General features: G+C 42.2%; 1 long non-coding RNA gene across 2 annotated transcripts; it reads right to left on the reverse strand.

Moving 5' to 3' along the window:
* Positions 1-3,338: 3,338 nt before the first annotated feature.
* LOC108640174 lies at positions 3,339-20,695 on the reverse strand. Of its 2 annotated transcripts, none has more exons than XR_001920960.1 (4): positions 20,603-20,695; positions 10,621-10,712; positions 7,580-7,720; positions 3,339-3,951 (listed from the first exon to the last, which is right to left on the reverse strand). It is a non-coding gene; the product is annotated as an uncharacterized LOC108640174 (long non-coding RNA). The 2 variants fall into 2 exon arrangements; XR_001920961.1 differs by lacking the exon at positions 3,339-3,951 and adding an exon at positions 7,125-7,215.
* Positions 20,696-20,952: the final 257 nt, after the last annotated feature.

Consider the following 20,952-nt stretch of genomic DNA (forward strand, 5'->3'; position numbering starts at 1 on the left):
GACTTTCCCCTCCTCCGCTCCCCAACGGCAGTCTCCCCGGGGCGCAGCCGGCAAAGCGGCGGCAGGACCCCCGCGCCCCGGCCCCCCACGCCCTCCATACCTTCTTTCCCTCCACGGCCACAGACAGAGAGCGAGGCCGCTCCCCAGCAGCAGCACCAGGACAGCGGCCTCGGCGGGGCCCGGCAAGCGGCGACGGGCGGCTCGCGCCGCCCATACTGCGGGACCGGCCGCTCCCTCGGCGAAAGTTGGGGGTGGGGGTCGGCGGGGACGGGCGCCACGGAGGATCTCCGCGGAGCCCGCTCCTGCTCTGCTCCTCTCTTCTCCCGCGGCCGCGCTCAGCTCCTCTCGGGCGCTCTGCCCTGCGCGGCTCCGAGCAGCATGCTGGAGGGCGACCGTCGAGGTCTGCGCGCACACGTGCGTGCCCCGCTGCGGGCGGGCTGCTGCCTTTCTCCTCCTTCTCCTCCCCCCTCTGCTCCTCCTGCTGCAGGCGGCGTGCGGCTGTGCGCGGGCTTGCGCAAGAAGCGGTTTTGGAGCCTGCTGTTGGACGGAGGCCTGCGCCCGGCTGCGCTCTCTGCTCACTCGCGGAGCACAGGGGCTCCCTCTGGGGACGCCGAGCAGGAGGAGGAGGAGGAGGATGGGGAGGGAGCAAGGAGGAGGGGGGAGGAGGAACTGGCGGCGCCTTCCCCGCCCAGGTGGAGAAGGGGTGGACCCGCCACCTGTCCCGGAATATGGCATGAGGGGAGGTGTGAGTGGGGTGGAGGTAGTTTAGACGTTCGTCCTTGCTCGGAAGGGTGGGGGAGATTTTCTACTTCCCGGCAGCTTCTGTCCGGCAGCTGCCAAAGGCATGAGCGTGCATTTGCGCCGCTGTTCGCAAAAAAGCGGCGTGGCCCTGGCACAGCTTCTGTCTTTCCTCCCGGGAGTGTTGACGGGGGGCAGAGGATTTGCGGGAGTGCGGGTGCCCCGGGGGGTTTGCAGCAGAAACGCTGTCCTGCCCCGTTCTTTAGGGAGAACTGTCCCGTTGCAGCGCCAGGTAGAGGAGTGCGAGCGAGGAAGGACTGAGGCCTTTTACCGGAGAGCAGCAGCGGCGAAGCCGCTCCGGAGGTACAGTCTGCTCCCTAGGGGAGCATCTCCGGAGCTCCGGCCTCGTTTCTTCTCTCCGAAATCAGCGGAGCCCGCTTGGCCTCTGCGAATAGTCCTGCTCTCGTTCTCGGCATTTTGCTGCCAATACTTGGAAGGCCAAGTGTGTGGGTGAAATAAAACCGCGCTGAATTTGTGCGTTTTTAGCACACGGATAACAGGGGCCGTATCTGCTCGTACCGTTTCTATTCCCCTGCCACCAGCAGTGAGAAAGTGCTCCTTGTTCCGCGTAGCAAGTTACTTAGTGACCACACAATCATACAAGTTTTTTTGAGGTGCTCCAGGGACATCCACAGACATTAAACAAAAGAGGGCATGTACAGTGCTCCTTCCCCCCAACGTGTTTTCCTCCAAGAGGCAAAACCAAGCTATTCAGTGTTCATTAAAACGTGCTTATGGTTACAAGCTCTTTTTCTAACAGGCTGTTCCTCTGGAAAGTGGGAGGAAACACTGTCTTGTTGCTCAGGTACGTAAATAGGACATAAAAGTGCCACTTGTCTGGGCCGGGATTTCTTCGAGTAAATCATGATTCAACACTCAAACTTGTTAAATGATGGTGGGTAATTTCTTCATAAAGTTCTTGAGAAGACCTAGATTACACAGGCAATAGGATATGAAGTGTTAAAACTGTAATGATTAGGTGGGAACTCCAGAACTGAAGTCAGTAATGACATGAGGTTTGGGAAACTACGTGCTAAATGCCTGTGTCTATCACAGGGCACTGGAACACAATAGATTGCAAAATAGCCACTGAGTGTACCTTTACTTTCCTCTGTTATTCATGTTCCTCCGAGAGATACCTTACTCTTCTTCTACCAGTCAACTTCCTCTGTAAAATCTTTTTCTTTTTTCTGATAGTTTAACTAGTTACTGTCTTAACCAGACAAAGAAAACTACCAACTCATTTACTTATCCTAGCACCTGACCAGCTTTAACCATGTATCATCCCACCATGCCTGTGATCATTTATTAAGATGAATTGGGTTACAACTCAGCTTTTGAATGCTGTGGCTGACATTCTGGTTTGATTATATTTTGTAAATAATGTGAAAGATGTACTTCGAGGTAAACTCAGACATTAATAACATCCCAGGAACTCTACTCAGGTGATTGGTTTCATGGTTGTAACTGAGGGCAGAACCTGAGCTTACAATACAATATAAATGCAATTTGCTTCCAAGATTCTCATACAATGCAACTTTGTAAACACAGTGTGTGTGTGGTTCATTTTGATTTATTTAGACAAATAGGAGGATCTTTAAAAGTGAGAGACCCAGGAAAAAGAGATCAGCTTCTAGGGAGGGAAGATTTGCAAAGCATCCTCAGCACACACTGACGATTACAGCTTGCATGATAAGAAAGGAAGTGCAATTAAGATAGCCAAGAAATGAACTTCAAATCAGTTCTGTACTAAATAAAAATATGCCCCTAGATGTGGACATTGAGCAGGAGGCAATAGAGTTTTTAAAATCTAGAAAAAGAAAGGATTCAAAGTGACAAATGAAAAACAAACTAAACATAGGAAAAAAAGAAAACATCTTTTGCATGTGAACTCGGTGGAGAAACTTGTCCAAGTCCCGTCCTAACATGCTAAAGAACAAATACTTGCTTTGCAGACTTTTTTTTTGTGCAATTATGATTCTACCTGCTATACTGAGCAGGAACATTTCATGCTTGCTTCATCTCCCGTCACGTACTGTCCTGACATAAATGCACATAAACTCAAGTATTTGATCCAAACTAAACTCCTCCTTCATTGCCAGCATGGTGAGCAAGGAGAGCCTAGGCAATTTCCCCTTTAATTTTTTTTCCCACACTGCAGATATCTGCTACAGGATACTCTCATCTGCTGCTGGTAGTGCAGTACTGCTGAAGGGGCTGCACAGCAAGCTGCCGTAGATTCCATCCTCCCACCTTTGTGAGCACAAATGTGTTATTTTTGTGGCATTGTGCTCTGCTTGCCAAGGTCGTGAGATACATAAAGAGACTCTAAGACTGTGGTTTGAGAAGCTTATCACAGGCAGGAATTTCAGGCCTTGAACAGTTTCTGAAATGGTTTGAATTCAAACATGACATTTTCCCTGAACAACTGGTCACATACCCGGTGACTGCCTTTGGTACAACTCCTTTAAATCTAACGTAATTACATGAATTTTACCAAGGTCATACAATATTCATGTTGCAAAACTTTTATTACCAGCTGTATGTGTGCATGCATCAAAGGTCATGGGACAAAAGCCAGTCTTTTGACCACGAATTTTTAAATTGATAGTTCATCGTGAGAATACTAAATACAATATCTTTTTTCAGCTTTCTTCTTACTTGCTTGCTTCATGGTATGTATATATCTCCTGTCTTCTATATATTAAGCCTAAACATGCTGACCTCTGAAGTGAAGTCCATGTAAGCTGGTAGTTCTTTCATATGAAGATACTTCTGGATTGCAGAATTTGGCTGCAATTGCTCACGACCACTTGCCTGCACCACTGAGCTGATTACTTTGCCACATGTGGAGAGAAGCTGTTAAGAGGATGAATAACTGATTTTCCTATCAGTGGAAAAAGCAGGATTAATTCTCATATCTCTTCCACATTCCCTCAAAAAAGAATAGAGTCTCAAAATCCTCTCAAGAGTAAAGAAATCCCTGCTACTGGGTCCTTTCCTTAAATGAAACAAAAACATGTTGTTTTTCATTATCCACTGAGAGCGGGTCAGCATTTACCCTCCAAAAAAATTCATCAGCAACCATTCCTGGATGGCAATGCAGTTCTTCTCTTTGTGTTGCAAAAGTGATTCTAAAGGGCAGGCCTTTTACTGGAAGAGGAGAAATGAAGTAGAGCTGAATTAGCAGGGGTTTAGAATCAATTTGCTCAGATTTTGCATGTTTTTTGAGATAGTTGACATTGTATTTTGCATTGTAGTTTGTATTCTACTGAGGTTTTAAAGCAAGGGCTCAGGTAATAATTCATGGAGCTTTATGGCATTTTGCATGTTGAAAACATTGCACAAACATTAACTGATTTATCTTTGCAAATCTCTTGTAAAGCAGGTTAGTAGCTATCATTTCCATTTTATAGATGTAAAATAATTTGCCGTGGGCAGAGTGTTAGTGGCAGAGCTAGGGTTATCACTCCAGAGCTATTAATTCTAAACATTCTGCTTAAACCTTCTTGGATCATGCTGCTTCTAGAGACTGTCCCTGATGAAAAGGGATGCATTTTTACGCACTCAGATTCTCTCTCTCTCTCTTAATGCTGTTTTTTGTTTGTATAGCATCATTTAGAAAGGACAACAACAACAAACACATGAGTATTGAAATCACACATGGGTATTGAAATCAAACCTTAGTTATAGTAAATTGCACAGTCAGTATTTCAACACATGATCATAGTATTATCTCCGAAGGGTTCCTACATGTTCTTTACTGTTTTCATGTCCAGGTTTTATCTGTCATCTCAGTCATGAAGTTCAGAGTTGCATTTTTCAGGGAAAATTTACTTAAATCAGGAACAGACTTTTAATATTATTTAAACTCTGTTGGGGATTTGCAGCACCAGCTCACACGCTAATGAAAGTGGGCAACAAAACAGTAAGTATAAAAATGAAACCTGTGTGGCTGTTGCATGGGAGAAATTGTGAGCTATCTATTCTCTGAATTATGTCTTCTCCTTGAAAAGACCCCCAAATTTTGTCCAGTAGAAAGCAGAAAAAAAAATTGTTTTGTGCATTTTGATTAATGTCTAAAGTAATTATAAGAGAAAAAAGGCTATAGCAAATTCTTTCGGTATTGACGATAAACATTGCAATTGGTAACATAAACTGAAAAATGTTATCAGGGTTTCATAAGAATAACTACACCATATTGACAAAAATATGCAGATTTACTTGCCGTATAGTTAATCTTTCCCCTCTCACAAAATCTCAGTTGAATTCCTGGGTGATATGGCCTCTCCATTGCCATCTAGTAGATCTTTTCAAAGGGTAGAATATATTCCCTGCTTAAAAGCATCCATCCCTTTGGTGTTTGTAACTTCATATAGGGACTACTGTGTTTTTTCACAAACTTTAACAAGTCCCAAAACTAGACATTTCTTGCTGTGTTTTACCTCACTAAGTTTTATACTTTGTATGGGTAAGGACATCAGGACTGATACTGTCATGGAATAAGGTATGTTATATACAAAATCTTTGTTACTAAACAGTACAACTTCCTACATAAAAACAAGCTTCTGCCTTATTTCTGTATTTTGTTAAGGTGACTTACACTGATATTGCTATACTACATATAGTTCTTCACTCAACCAGAAATCATACAACTCTATGATTGCAGCACAGTTGAACATGCTGTCAATAAATCGGATGTCAGTAGAAGCAGAGCTAACACAGAATCACAGAATGAGTAAGGTTGGAAGGGACCATAGTCAGTCATCTGGTCCAACCTCCCTGCTCAAGCAGGGTCAGTCTAGAGCACTTTACACAGGATTGCATTCAGACAGGTCAGTATCCCCAGTGAGGGAGACTCCACAACCTCTCTGTGCAGTCTGTTCCAGTACTTGGTCACCCGAACAGCAAAGAAGTTCTTTCTCACATTCAGAGGGAACTTCCTGTGCATCAGTTTCTGCCCTTTGCCTCTTGTGCTGTAGCTTGACACCACCAAGAGGAGCCTGGCACCATCCTCTTTACACCCTCCCTTCAGTTACATATATACATTCATATGGTCCCCTCTCATGGACATGGCTCATGGACAGTTGCTTGTCCACCAGGACTCCCAGGGCCTTCTCCACAGAGCTGCTTTCCAGCAGGTCAGCTCCCAGCCTGTAGTGGTGCAGAGGAGGAACATTACCAGATCATACATTTTTCAAGATGGGTGACTAGTAACAGCAGGTGTTTGATTATGAACACTGATACTGCTAATTGCATTACTGTCACTGTCCGTTCTGCACAAGCAAAAAATGAGCCCTGCTCACCTATTTCCTGACCCACTGCATAGCCTGTCATAACCCACGTATGTCCACAGTGACAAAGAGATGGGGACAACAAAACACAAGCCCATGCCACAGACTTTGCCTTAGGAAGAGTAAAAGTGGCATGAAGCCAAGCTCAGGTGTGATGATTGGCTGGCGTTGGTTGTATTTATCCTGCCCCTTCCAAGTCCTTTGACTGACCCCTTCCCAGCTCCCACACAAAGTTCAATGCCATGTTCAATACCATTTGCTCAAAATATTGTCTCCTTGGGTGTTTGTAGAGCTGAGAAATCTACAGCAAAGAGAGAGTGAGGAAACCTGGTAGCCCTGAGTAAATGCACAAAGAATGTGAGTTGCATCAAGGGTGTGGCTAATGGGGGTTTCTTCAGATTCAGCCATCTCTTGCTGTTTGTATCCAAAGCGGACACAGATAAGAATGATAAGAGATTGCAACACTGTGATTCTGCTAAACAACTACAGCTACCAGTCCTTATTTAGGCTAGCAAATATAAAGTAAATCAGCCTTCCCTTATATCTACTCCTTATTTTTCACTAAGGAGGTATCTCTACCTTGACTTATTTTCCCAGCCCTGTTAGACAGTAAGAACCCTAATGTTTACAGACACTTTCTTGCTTCTTGCTTCTCTGTGACTCCAGAGATATGCCACTGAAATCATTACCTTGCATTTTTCCACGGGAAAACTAAGCCCAATAGCAAAGCTGTCACTGAAAAGAATGGAAAAAGAACTTTTCTGTCATGTGCTTTGAGGTTTTGTCCCCAAAGTATTTTAACCACAGAGTAGCTGGTAATTTTTATTTAAAGCATAATAAGTCATTATGCTTTAGAAAAAATTCTATCACATTTTATTCAGCACTGCATAGCTAAGTAATAAAGACATATGTGGCAAAGGCTGGTCAATTCTGTATGATTAACCCAACCAAAATCCTGGAGATATTACAACTGCACTGAAAGAAATCCCATAGAACACGGCCAGGCAACCAGTTGCCTTTTTTCTTTTATCATAGCTCTAACTTCCAAAATCTTTCTCAGGCAAATGTTTTCTGCAGCATGTTGGAGACCATCAGCAAGTGTGACTGAGCAGAAGAGCAGGTTCTGGAAATCAGAGAGGTCACAAAGTGCCTGACTTTCCAGCAATGGCATCTTTATTTTCAAATGAGGAGGATCCAGTGTAAATACCCCTGGGGAAGGCCTTAAGGCAGTTTGTCAAACATAGCAATGTACAATACTGAAAACTGAGATTTGGGTAACACGGTTTTGGAGGACCGGATTTGTAAAGCAAAACAACTGCAACACAGGCCCTGACATCCTCACTGCATGTGTTCCTGAGAATTTTAGTTCAGACTGCCTCTTGTGATCCTATGGACTGAATGTCCCTTACTTGTCATGGTATGTTATGTACGCCTCCGGAGCACATCTTTCAGCTTAACTCTGTTTGGAAGAAACACAGGTTACTCACCCCAAGGCCATGGCACGAAGAGGATCACACTCAGAAGCACACTCCCAATCCATATCAGAATGCTTTTACAAATTTTTTGTTTTACTCTCTTCCTTATTTTCTTTTCTCTTTGCCAATACCCTTGCCCACAATCTGCTGTTTCTAGAAAAAAAAGAAAACAACAATGAAATATTTGAGTTCCTACCAAAGTTTTAATCTATAGAAAGCAAGACAGGACCTGGATCCCAGCTTCAGTCTTTGAGGTTTCCAAACTGGGCTGACCCCAAACCCAGAACATAAACAAACACAGTCTTTTACAGGTTACCTAGAAAACTGCTTGATATGAAAATGGCAATGGGATGAGAATGCCAAGCACTACCCGTTACCCAATACTGCGAGATAAACTAGATGAAGTAAACCCATGGATAACACAAAACAAGTATAAGACCTCTAATGAAAAGAGTAGGCTGAAAACAGCCAGGCAGCTGTTCGGGGAGCTATTCCAGTGGCACACACCAGTGAACAGGCAGGCTGGGAGCCAGGGCTGGCCACTGCATCCACAGGAATCAGGTGCTTCTACTGAATCAGGGCAAAGTTAGTTAGTCCACAAACCAGATAATCAAGAACTGACATCACATTTTAGATGCTGTCAAAACATAGCTACAAAAAGGGGTTGAGAGGGGTCACCTGAATGCTCCTGAGCTTTTTCTTCCTTCCTATTTATAACATAGTCCCCAATACACCTCAGGATATGTGTTTGATCTCAACGCTCTGGTATTTACTTCTTGAGCTCTCGACAGCTTTTCTGTTCAGACAGATGAGCAATTCTCTGAGCATTTCAGTAAACTTTCCAGAGGTAATTAAGATATAGCTGTCTCTGCAGCTTCCTCCTCTCCAAACTCAGATTCAGTCCTTAAAATCCTCACGTGACATGACAGCAAGAGGATGTGAACCTCTAATCCATTCCGTGTGCACACTCCCACCTCCATCAGACCCTCAGCTACTAGTGTGTGATATCCTGCACCACTGGTAAGAATGCAATATCCTGGTGTAATAGAAAGCATACCATGAAACAGCCCGGGGATATATGAAGATAAAGAAACCTGTCTCCTGCCAATTTTTTTTTTTTTTCTGAAATGGGTCAGATTGGATAGGTTACTTCACATTCTCCATCATCCCATCTTCATAAGCAGCTCCCAAAAATACAAGCTCCTCATCATTTGATTTCATGCATTACTTCCTTTCCCAGCCACTTCTGCAGAACTAGAGACCCAATTAATTTAAAAAATGAAACCCAGCGCAAGAGCATTAACTTTTCCAGACTTGCTTCCTTCCTGACCTCACTGCTTATTTGACTGTAAAACAACCGATGCTGCAGTTTTCAAAGAGGCAAGTGAGGACCACAATTTCTGTTCCCAGTCTGTGGGAGTGGGAAAGCGACTTTGGCATAAATACATGAAATTTGAGATGTTAAATATATTTTAAACCAGCTCCTTTTCCTTTAAACCTAATTTCCTCTGAAGGCAGAAATTTATCACCAATGACTCAAGTTTCCTCAAGGTTTTATCAATTTAAACTTCAATAATGTTCTTTCTTTGTGAGTTCATGCTACATTGCCTAGCCCTCGCTTACCCAGCCAGTGCTTACTCATGCAAACCAATAATTTGGCTTTTCTGGTTTATTTGGGTGAGTGCTTTTTCATTATGTCCCTTGCCCAATCTATTAATTTGAGATGAGGGTCTTGTGGGAATTAATTATAAGTCTGGACATGGATGAGTGGTTTAAGATTTTGCCTGTTTTCTATAAGATTGCAGCATATAGAAATGCTCATTCTATATGGAGCAAGTAAAAAATTCCTGGGCCTCTCAGCAGTGGAACTACTGGAGACTGGTTTTCTACAGATGATTTTGCTTTCTCCCCTTGTCTGCCATCTACACTACCCTCCTGTGCCCTCCACACAGGATAAGAGACAGCCAGTATGGAGATGTATGCATGGTAATTGGACATGTGGGCTGAGAGTGACACAACAGATAGCTGCTGAGGCTGCAGTACCTCCTCTTTACATACCACCAGATTTCACAAGGCTCGTGAGATCCTCACTCCTCCATGGGATTTGGTTAAAATTAGTTAACAGGGCTGGGGACCAATAGATGTAATGACTGCATGCATCTTGCTTCCAGACTAAAAAATCAAAAGCTGGCAAGAAGCTGTGATTGTCTGACTTGAAACAGTTGAAATGTATCCTTGATGTCCTTTGTAGTGCCTCAGGAATAATGGCAGGTTTAGAGAGTGCAACTCCATGACCTTATTTGAATTGGAGCATACTGCAGTGTGTCTAAATGCTCTCTCTAGGCTTGTTTTTTAAGTTTAAAGAGACTATATCAGGACATCGGTGCAGTCCAAGGTTTCCAAAGTTGTTATAGCTAATGAGAGAGGCATATGTGCTCCATGATTCTGATGTTTGTCATTTACAGATCTGCTCCTGACCTTTGTTTTTATCTCTGCATCTCACCCCTGAAGCTAACATAAAGTGCAACAGAAGCCAGATCTACTTGAACAAGCCCACACAGAAGTCAGAAGGCTTCCCTGCAGAGTTGACCACGGCTCACACAGACTTCCCTCAGGAAAGGAAACCAAGGAGATTGCCTTTCATTTACAGTTTCTCAAGAACCAGAAGATTGACCGTAAATGAACACCAGGCTTATATGAGTACAAAGAAGGAGGCAAGAGAAAATAAGAATGACAATGAAAATGCCTCAAAGACACTAGTGGGAGCCCATCACTGCTTCTCTGGGAGACCTCCACAGCTTACTAGTGCAAAAAGGTAAAAAAGTCTGTCCCAAAGTTGGTGAATTGCTATGTGTGGCCTAAAAAAATTAGGTGCTGAAGTAGGAGCCAGAGCTTCAAAAGCTGGAAGTCTGTGTGAGCCTAACCCTCCCTATGTAAAATGGGGATAACGAGTAGCACAAATACCTAAACAATTTTTAAGAATAACAATAACTACATGGTGCTTTACAGACAGGAAGGGCTTTAGGAATGCTAAGTATTCTTAAAATCTTGACCTTTCACCGTGATTTTGGTTTGGTATCTCTGAGATGGGGTTTTCTGTCTGAGGGAACCCCTGCACTCTCACTTCTTAAGTGAAGCTTCTTCCCTGAAATAGAAAGAGGGCAAAGTCAATGAAATACAGCATTGGCATTGCTGCTCTGATCACTCTAATTACTGCTATGGTGACAAGAGCAGTATAAATCAAGCCAGTTCAGCCAAGAGTTTTTACCACAGGCTGGTTAACCACTACGTTAGTATGAACATCTGACACTTAATTTTCTAGGAGGAATTAAAACAAGGGTAAAAGCTTGGAGGAGGCCATTCGTTTGTATTGCATGGGAAAGGATAGGGGGAACAGAGGCCATGAACAGCAATCTCCATGGTTTCAACTAATATAGATGCTTCAGCCCTCCCTTTTGCCCTCGATATGGAGCCCACTCAGACTTACTCAGAGCCTAATGTGAAAAGGGGCACTGAACTTAGGTGGGATTTGCTACATAATGGTTGTGTATGTGCCTATAGGCCGGTCCAAAGCACACAAATAATTCACTGCCACTGGCAGAGTGGAATGATGTATTTGCTTTCTTTCCATTTTAAACCAAAAATCCAGCCTTAGCATTTTAAATAGCAGCATTTCTCTAGGAAAGGCATTTGTTTACTTTAGTGCCAGTAAAATTCCTCAGAAGGACAGTCTGAGAAGTAGAAAGCTTCGTCTTATTCACAGAACAAGTATAACAAGTCCTGCAAGCTCTCTTCCAATGTTTCACCAATATGCCTCTACTCAAGGCCGGAAGATTAGACTTCATATTCAAAACAGCACAGGAGTTTTCTTTAAGAATTAAATACCACAGCGTCTTTGTTAATCTGGGTCTAACACAGAGAACTACCTCTAACACAGATAACTACCACACAAATAGCAATGGCATTGCTAATCAGCACCAGTTTTGCTGGGGACAAAGTCAGGACATTGGGAAACTTGTGCTGCTGACACCTGCCCAAGAAGAGCAGAGCTCAGTGGCCATCTTCTGCAGGCCCCATACCCCACACTCCACAAGAACCTTATTTTACCAAAGGCTTCTCCCTTTGGTGCCCAGTTGTGCTGTGAAGCTCATTGCCATAGGATGTTGTGATGCATATGAGCAATGCATAAAAGAATTCAAGTTCCTTGAGGGCTGTTAAATACAGGGACAGAAGCACAATTGTTGTCTCAGGAAAGGTATAACACCACAGCAGCCACTGGGATTGTTTGGGATGGGGAAGGAGAGGTGTCATGGAAACACCAATTTCAATTTGACACAGTACAGCTGCTCTCCTCTTGCACCGAATTAATACTGGCAAGCAAAAGTGGAAGTCCTTAGGCACTGTTCTCCAGCTTTTAAGGCATTTACATACAAAGAACACCTCTTCTTCTTCCTCTGGGGAGGGAATGGTCTTCATCCACCACCACTGGAGCTTGTTTTAAACAGCAGAGAAGGCTTGTCCCTTGTATCAACTCACGAGCTGCTCTCTCCCAGAACTCATAGAGTGGGACACACGTTCTGTCCAGCTACAGAAAATACTTATGGAGTGTTGGGTGGATAAGGACTGCCAGATCCTTGAGATATCCATAGAGGTGGGGGATAATTTGGGTTGAGTTCCCCTGATTTGTCTCCGATACCAGGCTGCCGCACACGTTTCTGCTGTTGGCTTCTTCCCACATGACACTCACCTACCTAGGATCTGTATGTGTGGGATCAGATCAACCCAGAAGTACAGGAGGGGAAGAGACGATATTTGCCCCTAATTTTACAGGGAAAGGCTCTAAAGCTTACCATGTGTTAAGTAACACTTCATTTCACCAGGAGCTTCCCTAATCTCCAAGGCATTACTCATGGAGGAGGGACCTACTCACCATGAGTAAAGGCTTTGGAATCTGGCCTTTAGTGTGGAGCTTTATGATAGCAATACTGAATATGTAAATCTCTGCTTTGTACAATATGTGCATGACATTAGGAAAACACTGCATGACAAAGAGCGAAATAAGGAAAGCATGTCCAGCACCTCCGTCTACATTCAAGCTTGCCCAGGTTAATACAGCCCTGCTGATTTACAGGGCCATGGGGCAAGTTCTTGATCTTATGTTCCAAAAAATTGTAGGAACAAGATGCTGACAAGTTATTTAAGGAATGTGGTCCTCTAAGAACTTATCAAATCTGTCCATAAGTCCATTCATGTGCCGGGGCATTGCAATTTTGAACAGCACTAAGGAAAGAGACCAGCCTCTATAGGCACATGTATGGCTTCCACAGATCCTAGCAGAGCCTCACGAAAGATGAGGATACTCAGGACCATGAACACCTGTGGCTTGACCTTCCTTTATCTCAAGCATCAGATTCCTCAGAATACCTTACAATGACAGAGAAAGAAAGGCAACAGAATTTGATCTTTGAAGACTTCTGGATGCATATTGCTTTGCTGTGGAAAAGCAGCATATACGAAACAGAAAGCCTCTTTTCTACTCTGCCTGTTGGGTATGCCCAGTGATTTAACCTGTCTGCTAGTACCACTATAAAAGAAGAGATCAAATTCATCAAATTATAGCCTCAGGATTTATGTTTTTAACTGATTTTGCAGGGGAGGCAGAAAGGGAAGGAAAAGGAATGGAGTTTGTTTCAAGCTTGTCTGTCTTCTTCATATAAAAAAAAAAAAGTAGGAAAAAGATTTTTTTTATTATTTTTCCTGTAACAGAATGGGGTCAACGGGTACACAGCCAGTACACGGGTAAGTGTTGAAATTATGTTGTATATCACAAAAATACACATAGGTTCCTTGACTCCTTTGGTTTCATATGTGGCTTGTAGTTCACAATCTACAATGAGATGTGAGAATGTGGTTAAGAGCTGAGAAATGAATAAAGAAGCCCCAACATGTTATTCTAATGGGCAAATTCTTCACTCTACACCGTATTATCTCACTAACTCTACTTGAAATTAAACAACATCCAGTTTGAATATCTGCTCCGTTCCTGCTCTACCCAGAGGTGTCAACAAGAGGGCACAAGCTGATTTTTATGACGTGAATCAAGTCTGCTGGAAACTATTACTTAAGTTTCAGCAGTGCGTTGTTCCAATAGATGGTATAAAATAAAGACTATCCCTGCCCTAGGAGGTTGCAGTCCAAAAAAAGATCAGAGGAAAGTATTTGCCTCTTGCAAAGTGATTTATTCAGTTGGTTCTCTGAGTTTATAGTCTACTTTGAAGGTGGGCACATTTGTCATGTAAATTTTCGTTTTTGTGAGAAGCACAGAATAGGCCATACTGATAATGTATGCTGTTTCCAGAAATTGTGTTTGGTTAAAAAAAAATTCAAAAGATTGCTTCCTGTCTGTTCAGACATTTTGAAGTTGAAGTTATTTAATTTATTGGTTAAGAATGAATTTTATTTCTAGACTTCTTTGAATAATGTTGCTGAAGAAAACATCTTATGAACAAAATATGTCACTCCCAGAAGTGATTCCTTCTACGTTTTTGTTTTACTGAAAAATTCTGGGGAAAAAACTATTCTTAAAAAAATTCCAAACTGAAAGCTGCCAAACAGCCTGCTGTTCAGTAAATTCTACCATAATAACCCAAACTAATAATTTCAAAAAAGACTGATCATTATAAACAAACCTGCAGCAAAGCAGAGGGCTGGACTAATTGTTGGATTGGGTAATCTGCAGGACTCTGATTTAGCATTCAAAGTCATAATTGGGTCCATGACCACCTGCTTTGGTCACTGGAAATGAATGCAGCTGGACTTGGCTGGTCACTGTATCAAACATTTGCTGAAGGATGCACATGAGCTTGTTAGCAGTTAGTTGTTGTTCAGGCTTTAGTCGAGTAAATTGTTGCTGAGCTTAAGTCTTGCTGTCAGTAACAGCAGAAGTGGTAAAGGAAAGAAATAGCATTTCCTCTCTCCATTGCCACAGGGCTTTCTGAAGCACAGTGGCATAAATGCCTGATAGATAATCTACAATTCAGAATGCTTCCTACACAGAAGAGGCAAAAAAAGTAACATGGCTTAGTGGAGACTGCAGGCTTTGTGTCAGAAACCTGGTGTACCAGTGCACGTCTCTGCCAATTACTTGCTCTGTACCCTTCAGCAAAGGGCATAGCCTCTGACCCTGCACTTCTCTTTCCCTTAGATAATGATATCTACCCTCTTTTTAAAAAATATTTTAAAATATACATGTAAGCTAGGATGGATCATTACAGAGCAAGCACACAAACAAATATATACACACCCAGACAAGCCATAGTGATACATAAAATGCAGACACTCCCATGCACAGAAATGTACCGATGACCTTAGGCTAATGACTGAAGTCTGGGTGGTACTGCTGGTATTCGCAGAGCACACACTCACATAGCTGTGCAGGTCTGCGCAGGCAGCCAACCAGCCCTTTTGCGTGACGTTGACCAGCGCTGATGTTCCCGGGCACGCTGAGCCATTTGGGGTAGCTGGCAGCTGCTGGGATGCTACTGGGCAGGCAGCTCTGCTAGCTCTTGTCTAGCCTCAGAGGGGAGAGCTTCTAGTCATAATGAAGGAAGAGGGAAAATAGTTCCCACTTTCCAGAGAGCTGGGATTTTTATTTACTTATTTATCATAGCTGCTATTTAATTTAAAGACCTTAGGAGCCTCACTAAAGTAAATGTGGCACAGCTGGTGGCCAGGTTCCAGAAGTGTGTCTTGTTCAACACTTTCCACAGTAGCGAATGGCCTGGCCTTTTCCATGTGGTTTAAAACTGATGTGTTTGGAAATGTGGAAATGAAAAGCCTTGGGAGAAGAAAGGACAGAAAGGGAAAATCGGTTGTGGAGAATACCTATTTCCCTAATTTTAAATGCAATTTTAGAAGCAATCTAAAACAGTTCATTCCAGGTGGGCCCACGCTTTGTAATTTTTGCACTTCCAGAGTCCTTCCACAAGATATCAGGTTATTAATATTATTTTATCAGAAACAAATCTCACAAGTATATCCTATTCTCGGTATGCAGCACTGCAGCTCACTCTGCTGAGAGAGGTTTAGCCGAGCAATAGCCCCTCTGCTGTCTGACAGCCTCAAGTCTTACAGCAGCTCATGTGTGATTCACAACTTAGTCTTGTTTCACGTATTTTTTGCTAGATCACCTGCAAACTTGTGAAGTGAAACTGTTGTTCTTTAAAAGAAAAAGCTGTGGTGATGCTCCTGCTCTCTATGAATGGAGCCCTTCCTCCAAGCTTCGTGCAGGGTTCCTGCCCAATCTGATGCAAGGTGCTTCAAACTGTCATTAGCACAGACTGAACAGCACAGGTCAAATTACTGCATCCACAGTGTTCTGGTTAGAATCATAAGCTGAAAGTTACTCCATCCCAAAAGAAAAAGGCTTACCATACGTTGCTCCCCTTAGTCTGCCTAAGATTTTGCCCAGATACAAGTTCAGTCACATGTGAACAGCACTGTTTGTGAATTGAAATAGTATGTGAAACTTTGGACCTGTCCTGCCTCATAAATAGGGCTCAAGTTCAGAAGTTATTCAGAAACTGTTTACAGCAGTCCTGTATAATCAAATCAAAACTGAAAGCACCTGAACAATGATCAATGCCTGAACTCAAACACCTCAGCATGCTTTTAGCTATGCCATAACCATGCAAATCAGTCTAATTTCTCATTGTGTATATTCAGACTGGAAACTACTCTGCAAGCATTTGGCCCTGAATAAAACTACTGCTTTATTGGGCAATGCAATCCTAGGTGTACTTATAGGAGACTTAAAGTTTATTTCATATGTAGGCAAATAACTTTATCACCATTTGACTTGCTTTATTGCTTTGTCTTTCAACACCTTAGATATTATGGGATCTTCCTAAGTTTCTCCTCCAGCAGTACCTCCCTGCTTGCTACTACTAACACTTCAGGCACTGCTTCTAGTTTGGTAACTCCTAATTACCAAAAATAAAAGATCCTTTAAACCTGCTTTCTGAGATGAAACAGTCTTGTTAGATATGAGAAAGTCCCCTCAGAGAGAGATAAACGTTCTGTAATGAAAGAGATTTCCACTGAACTTCTCATCCTTTTCAAACCAATGACAAGAATGATAAATAGATTTAAGAAAAATAAATAGATTTAAATAATTTAATAGATTAATAAAGGATTTCTACATATTTTCTTAATGAAATAGATTTATAGGAAATTATGTTTATTTAGTTCTTCTGTTCCTGGAACTACTCCTTTTACTAATCTCAAGATAGTAATGATTTTTATATATTTGTCAGAATTGCTCAACAAATGTTTGTAATAGTTAAGACACATTCCATTTCCATTTGCCTCTTTGAGGCCAAGTATCTTCTCAGTTTTTTGATGCTTGACACTGTATCTGGCCAGCATGACTCAGCACGGGAATATGATTTCTATGCCCTGAATGGATGACTCATTCTGTGCATACGAGAACAGTGCCTGAAGAGCATGTAGAAAAAGATAAGGAAAAGAGAATCCTTTAAGAATCTGCTTCAGGAATGTTCAACATGCTCTGTAAATATTATTGGCTTTTTCTGTATAGGAATATAAATAGTCTGTGATTTGAAGATGAAAAAAAGTAATCAAATTTACCAACAGTTCCTATATTCACACTTTCTTGGCACAAAATAATTTCCTGTAGATTTTGGCAGGTTTTTTTGGTAAATGCATTTAATGAATGGATTAGCATTTGTGTCTGGAGAAATAAAATGCCTCTCAAATATTCCTGTGCACAAATTTGATAACTAGTTGAGTTGCTTATTACACTATTTAAAAGAAATCAGATGGTGAACATAGTACAAAGACCATAAGGAGACTTACAAGAAGTCAAGTGACATGGACTTAGTAAACATGCTTGGCAAAACCAAAACAAATGTTCCCAAATAACATCACATCCAATACTAAGATCACAGGCACCAAGAGATGGGATGACTACAGCGACCCTCTGTGTGCAGAGGCTTTCCCTGCTAAACATCTTGACAGAGTACCCAGTCCACTCTTGAAACAGCTCACATAAGGGTTACTGCCTTTATGAAACACCCAAGAAAGCTTAACCACTCCCCAGTGTCTCACTCCAGGAGCAATAGATGGTTGTGGAAGCTTAGCTTTAAGTCTTAAGTAGAAATGCTTGACCAACATCTGCTGTATTTTAATATATAGGTAATAACGTTTTATAGATGCTGGAAAATGCAGAGACACAGACAAAAAGGATTAAAGCTAGTATTTTTTTCAGTTCAATGTGACTGTTATTAGGAGTTCTGCATTTTACTCTGTTCACTGCCTAGGTATAGGTAGAGACCAGGGAAAAAGTGATCTGAGGAAGAAAAAAAAATCAGACTGCCTTGAGTCAGAGTGCATCTCATGCAATCATGCAGTAGCCTGCAGTACACCGTGACCGCAGCACTCAGGCACTCCAGGCAGAAGAGCCCAATGGCTAAAGAATATGACAAGCAGGCAAAACACTTGGAGAACTGAACACCAGTCACCTTGCATTCCCACTGTGGGCAAAATGTCCCGGCTTGTGTTTTCCAAAGTTTATGAGTGCCATGAGGTTCTAGTTGCCTCTATGAAATTGGCCTCTTGCCTTCCCAGAGCAAAAGGTACCCATGTGTAGAGCCAGACATTAATTCTTACCTCACAAGAGTTTAGTAAAATTTGAAGGATGCTACTCAAGACCTTTACCTGAAAAGTGCTCTCAGTGAATCATTATAGATTGTTACCAGGTCTGTATTTTTAAATAACAAAAAAGAAGCCTCAGTCACTTGATTAAAAGGCTATTGCATACCAGCACAGACCAATAATTTTCTTCCCAGAAGCCAAGCCATATGATTTAGGATTGAAGAATGCTTATGGCTCTTGGACAGGACTTGCTGATAGCCCTGCTCACTTCAACAAGGAAATTTAGCCCTTACCTGGCTCCTTGCTGAAAAGACTGTGGTGAGGTAGGGTAGTCACATCTGTTGAGTGTTGGTGGTCTTGTTCTGAACTGTACAGAACAGGACAACGGAGATAGCTGCCTATCATGGCTTTGCCCAGGTTGAGAAAGAACAGCAGGCAAATGAGGTGCCTAGGTGCTCTGGGGGCTGAACCTGAGCCTGAGACCCACAAGAGTTTTTCTTCTCCATGGCAGGAGTTGAGCCCTGCAGAAGCACCTGTCAGTTGCCTGGCTATTCAAAACATTTATTCAAATGCTACAAACCACTAAAACTTCCACGTTCAATACAAAACTATAGTTCAACTGAGATAAGTGACTCTCAGGGGGTCTCAACTTAAGACAATCTGTAGCATATGAAGTCAGAATCAAGCTCCTAATCATATTTTTTCAGGTTGGCTATGCCAAGTTTCCTTTAGGGACTTTTGACCTCTAGAGCATAATTTCCTTACATTTCTTGCCACCTCAGTTTTTCAGAAGTGTTCAGCACTCCGGGGTCATGAAGCTCTTCTCTGAGGGCATCACCTGATAAGGAAATTATTTGTTTTCTATCTTGCTGTCTGGCATTGTTTTGCGAAGCCTGTCTGATTCTCATATATGCTGTCGAGGTTGTGTTTTTGCTAATCATTGGACTCGTTCTATTTTACTTAGTCCATGTTTATAAATAATGGTTTGAACAACACTTGTTTTAGTGTGAAACGTGATATTTGGTATCTTTCTTAAACCCTCTGCCTTGGTTTAACAGAATTCCAATCTACACATTTTAAAGAAAATGTCATGCTCATTGGTGCTGCATGAAAACTTTAAAAATTGGTATGGAAAAATACCCCTGGCAAATAAATGAACGAGAGAGAAGTAAATCCCTTTTCTGTCAATATTAAAAAAACCTAAAAATCCAAAAAAAGGTGATCTGTAGATGCACCACCAAAAGGTAAAGAAACAAAGATCATATTTATTAGTATGATCTGATTACTAAAACAAATCACCCTATTTCTGGATGACAGAGTTTTGAATGTCTGTGGGTTATAATACCTGATAGAGAAGTATCTGTTCAGATACCAGGAGAAGGAGGGAAAGGGACTATGGTGCCTCATCCCTGGGACCTGGGAATGCTCCCCCATCCAAACAGATGCTTTTTCACCTACTGCACTGAGTTCAGTTAGATTGTAGGACAGCTACAAGGTTGTAGATACCCCTATGCTATTTCTTTCTCTCCTTCTCTGTGAATGTCAGGTTTGGAGGGAACTGAGCACAGGCCATGCCAAGAAAGCTTCCCTGGGGAATGTCACTGGATCATTGCTCAGTTCCAGCAGTCCCAAGCAGGGAGTCAGATTGCCATGCATAGTTCAAAGCAGCTTTTCTAGAAGAACAATTGCAATCTGTGGCGAATTAACCCTTGAAAATTTTCTTCCACAGTACAGTAAAATTTTTACTATTAGTAGTTATTTGTACCCAAATCATCTCTTTTCCCTGCTAGGCATCTCTATACTTGCTGCATTAGGGAATGCCAGCAGAATAAACACTGCTTTATAAGCCTGTGGAATTTATGATGTGGTTGGGAGCTGGGAAAAAATGCTTTGTCTGTGCCTTGCCAACTCTGTGGTAGCATAAAGCTGAAGACAGACATCAAAACATTAACTGAGAGAATGCAAAACAGATTTGAGAATATTTTGCACTTACAAGAGCCTTAATCAAATTTGGAGAGGTAAATATATTTATAGGTGCTTTCAGAAATGTCTACATTGAAGTCAACTGTGCACAAGAACTCAGTGCTTTCGATACTTAAACTTTAAAGGAACGAAATAGCTCCAAAGATATAATTCAGAATTAAACACTGCCATCTTTGCTTTTATAAATTATTATTTTACAACTCGCCACGTACATGTCACAATGAATTTAAGTAGCTGTTTCCTGCTGTCTGCAACCTAACCTCAGTCATTTACAGTTACATCAGACAAGATTGCAGATTTCATCTGATGCCTAACCTAATTCCTACATCACTGAAGCATATTGAACTCTGGGGAGGAATTCTCTGTGGAGCAACTTACCCAAAAATATCCTTATCATGAGGCAAATCTTGAATATGGGGAGCAGCATCTTGCCCTAATCTATCAGCCACACGACATTTCTGGAGCAACGGGGGATTCTGTAACTACGCCATGATCATTATGACGATGTATAGGCTGCCACAGCATCTTGTTCCACATGAAACAAAGAGCAGAGCCAAATGTTGCTCTTAATCATCTGCAGTGGGCTGTTTAGGACAAATCAACTTGGCCATAGATGTTGTGTTTTGAATGGATTTCTTTTCTTTTGAAGGAAAACACTGCAGAAGGACTTGCTGTTCTCTACAGCCAGGACAGTACTCCACTAGTTAGGTTTGAAAATGTAGTTCCAC

The sequence above is a fragment of the Manacus vitellinus genome, unplaced genomic scaffold, assembly GCF_001715985.3.
Source record: "Manacus vitellinus isolate BGI_N305 unplaced genomic scaffold, ASM171598v3 scaffold_3_pilon, whole genome shotgun sequence".
NCBI classification, from domain to species: Eukaryota; Metazoa; Chordata; class Aves; order Passeriformes; family Pipridae; genus Manacus; species Manacus vitellinus.